Source organism: Plasmopara halstedii (assembly GCF_900000015.1).
Source record: "Plasmopara halstedii genome assembly, contig: Scaffold_54, whole genome shotgun sequence".
NCBI classification, from domain to species: Eukaryota; Oomycota; class Peronosporomycetes; order Peronosporales; family Peronosporaceae; genus Plasmopara; species Plasmopara halstedii.
The window spans coordinates 473,626-478,161 of NW_020186975.1; positions in this window are offsets into that span (position 1 = coordinate 473,626).

Consider the following 4,536-nt stretch of genomic DNA (forward strand, 5'->3'; position numbering starts at 1 on the left):
GGATCAGAATGATTGAACAACCCCCGCACCTTCTATTTTGACATGTGGGATATGACCTCTGCTGTCACGTCTGCGCTTCCTGTACTGTAAAAGGTTCTCCGTGCTAAGCAGATGCTTTTGCTGTTTCTCTTCTCTCTAATGACGCTGACAAAGCCTTTGGTGAAACTTGTACACGATGCGAAGATTAGTCATTGTAGACAAAAATTTTGTTGATTTACGTAACGATGTTGAAGCGATATAAGACTGCAACAACTGTATGATGGAACTACATATTTTCTAAAAAAAGAACGAGTATCCCAGATATAAACACACCACCTACACCACCTACTACAGCGGAATGTGAATAACTTGCACGTGCATATAATACAAAATAAAGGAAATATAATCAGTCAAAAACCTCTTATAAATGTTTGTGTGGCTGCACTCAACGTACCCATCGCACCTTCTCTCTTCGTACGCACGTAAACATGATTGCAGACAGATCGTTTTATTGTGTAATAGTAGATAAGGAGCTAGGCTTTTTGGATGTCTTGTAATTTACATCTTGAAGGATTGTTTCTGGCACTTTTATGCAAATGTGCACAGCTGAGCGTAATCGTACCTCTTGCGCTCTAATGTGGTAGACATAGAACCGCCCTGTGCATTACACAAAAATTGGAGAATTAGAAATACAATAAATATACTCGTTTACTACCGATAACATGAAACCTGTCCATAATTAAATTGTGTGGTTCGATCGTATACATGATTTTGATCATAATAGTACTTCATCATAATATTTCACCATAGTACTTCACCATGCAAATCTGAGCTTTCCTTTGTTATATGCAAGTATATGATAAAAGTAAACATAAGTTTGATGCCATGCAATGCCCAGAAGTACTATATAAAAGGTATCGTGACAAAGTATTATGACTAGTACTGGTAGTGGTGAGGGCTGTGGAACGCTATATAAGGAGAGGTCTATGGGGCACGTGGGCCGCTAGCCTCCATATATGCATTGCACAAAAGATATTATTGCTGAATAGTAAAACTTAGCATCTCACTAAGCTAGGTTTTATCTCAACATTATCGTCTCTTTTAATCGGTGAAGTGCTCAAATCAATCCTATATGCACAGGCGAACGCGGATACATAGAGTAAAAGCTTCTTCCGTGCGACGTACACATCAAACTCATTGCATCTGATATAATTCTACAAATATAGCTTTATATGACGGTACTCTCTAAGATGCAGCACGATCTGGTCACCTATCATGCGTCTGTATGGTGATTAGCTCCTGCCGTAAGACCAACTGAGATAAGTGTTAAGCATTTCAAGGGCGGAAACACATTAGAATTCCGATAGGAGGCTAAGCTCAGAACTGGGTGCTTACGTGTCGTACTTTGGTTGTAATGAAGGGAAATATACCACAGATGTTCGCAGGCGTTCAATCTTAGATTTTATTTCTTGTTCACCCATCAAGGGAGGCAAGGATGTGCGAATTTTAAACCCTAGACAAAATGGTGTCAAATCGCCTTCCGTTCGAAACGAACACAATTTTATATGGGGTCTCGGCAAAAAATTACTTTGAGCCTTCTCACTCTCATGAAGCTTTTTTGATAAAGCAGCGGGCGCGGGGCACAACTTTCGAGCTGCAATGGCCGGTTGAAGTGCGGGCTATGGGGGACTCATAAGCACGTTAGGAGTGGTGCACATTTGTAAGACTGATGATAAAGAGGCTTAATTTTTGCAGCGGAAAGGTCACTGACCTTACATTCTATACTAGAGCAATCTGGTACCCTCAAGAGTACCCAGAACCTAAACTCAAGGCAAATATACTCTTCCGTTCCAATCCAAAACTGTATTTATCTGTTTTATTTGCGGCAAAGCCGCCTATATCTAAACTTCTAGGTTCTCATAATTGAATAGTAAAATCTAACTAACATGCATGACTACTGGTTGTCCCGCTAGATAGTGACTTCTTGTTACGGTGTAGCCACACCATTGTGTGACCCCGTTACACTTTAAGATATCGTGTAACTTGTTAATTATACGCATGAGGTAGCGCCGAACACTTACATCTTGTGACCCTCTTTTTGCTAATTTGTTCGAATGGTCACAGGGTCGCCCGACAAAATCTTTTGTGGAGGAACATCAAGCACATAGTGGCCTGCTGAAGAAAAATTATGTAAATTTGTACCTCATGAAAGTTGTGGTCAGTCGGTGTAGGGGGTCTCATCTCTTTGAGAAAGATAAAATTCACAGCCTTAGTCAATGAATATCAAATTAATGTCACGAACCCCTTACAGAGACGAGGAGCTGTGAGATAATTAGAAGGGATGTACACTTTGGGTGATGACGCAAATGTCTGACAGCACGCGGATATATTGAGAATTTCGACAAACTAAACGCACTGTACGTGCGTCTTGTGACAGGATGACATGAAATGCGGCATCGAATGCTCTGAGAAAGACTGGTTATGCCATCAAATTATCTAATGCCGCAACCATTAATGTGCCGTGTTGTAGACTACTGCGACAATATATGCATTCATAGTCGTGCAAAGCCCAGGGAGCCGGATGTGTTGAGCCACATTAAACACTTGCAATAGGTGTTTGAGTGTATGCCCTCAAATATGAGCATTCTCATATTGACACTTGGTTTGAGGTACCGACAAAATCAGCTCTCTCGAACATTTTGTTGGAAATAATGGTCCGCAGACGTCCCTCAACAATTCTACTGAATATACCACATGTTGCTGGACTGCGTCAAGACAGACTGCTTAAAGTTGATGAAGAAAGGCCACATGTGTGGCCTACTTCTAAGTTTTATATCGGACATTCCGTGTCTTCAGCTTTTGCTGTAGACGGTGCGTTACTCTAGAATATGACAATGATCACTAGGGCGCGATTAAACAGCAAAAGCGATACTCTGCTAGTGGCAAGTAGTTGACCATGGAGTATACACCTTCCAGCTCTAGAAGAATTCTACCTGCTAGACATGAAGCTGTTTGTTTTTATACGGATTATGATTCGTTGCATACAGTAAATTTGTCGCCACATCGTTTGTAACGGGGTTACACGTACCCTGGTAACAGGTGTGTGTGTCACACGAGATGTGCATGGTGTGACCACACCCAAACAAGAATACATTACGGGGCTAGGTAGCCAGTAGTTATGCATGTATTTACATTTTACTATATACATTTAGTATATTTAGGAGAATCTAAACATTTAAAATTAGAATGAAAAATATAAAAATCATTTCTGGACTTTAAAGTCAATTAGCCTTGGGAAGTCATACTATTGGAGTAAGCGGAAGCGATCCGCTAACACATACTTAGTTCTTATAAGGAACAGAAAATCGGTGACCTAAAGTATGCTTCCTCAAGCGCTAAGCTACGGCAGCCCCGCTGCACTTGGCAGCACTAGTAGTCAATCAACACCTGAGTCGTTTAGACCGATCTTCTATGAGAATGGAGGAAGTTTCCTGTTTGCCCCAGGGCATGCAGGACGGGCTTAATAAGCTGATGTCCTTGCTTGGCGCTGAGAGCGTGCAACACCTTGTAGCACAAGTGTGCCCCGAGTCAATCGGTGCGCGTCTAGAGGCGTTTTCAAGTTACGTAAACGCGCTGCTAGAGCACCTGCAGCGAAAGATGCCTGCATCGTTTGCGTCCATGACGCCACCGTCAGTGACGGATGACTTCCACCGACCTAAGCCACTCATGGTGAGCATTAAGATCTTTGAGGGGAAAGATGGAGCGAATCTCCTGCTCTGGGTGAGAGAGGTCGAGATGACCATCGCATTCGCAATGCTCCAGACCAAGCAACAGCGCGTGGCGCTAGCCATCTCAAAGCTCGGTGGTCGAGCGCGAGAATGGGCACGGACGTGCGGCACTTTGGTCGGAGCTGCGTTTACCTCCTGGGCTGGGCTGAAATTGCAGCTCTCACGACTGTTCTCGCCGCCTAATCAGGCGTATCGCGTGCGATCGCGTTTCCTTGCCACCCGATAGGGCAACAAGGAGTTGGTGGACTTTGTCCAAGAGATGCGAACTCTCATTGTCGAGATGGCAGCAGATCCCCTCTCGGACGCGGTCACAGTGACCGACTTTATGGAAGGCCTCCGCACTAGCGTGGCCGGAATGGAAGTATTCCATGTGCATCCGTCTTCGTTCAAAAAGGCGGTGAATGTGGCATTGAATGCCGAATTCAATTTCTCGGCACGACATGGTTGGAATGCACACTCCAACAGCTCATCGAGCGGACCTGTGCCCATGGATCTCAGCTATGCTGAGGACGAGGGAGCAGAGCTCCGAGCTGCTGGGCAGCATACACACATTCGACGGTGTTTTGTCCCGGAGACACCCGTCACCTGCGGAACGGTTGCCCTCTGCGCATGGAGCGTCAAGGTTCTTCGAACCATCGCCTCAACACCTACCAGTCTGGTTCGTCGCGTGGAAACGACACCACTTAGTAGGCGCGGGACGCCCTACTGGGGAAGAACTGAGTTTTGTTGAGCCTCAGGGAGGCATAGGTCAACAGGGCCCAGCCCCGAA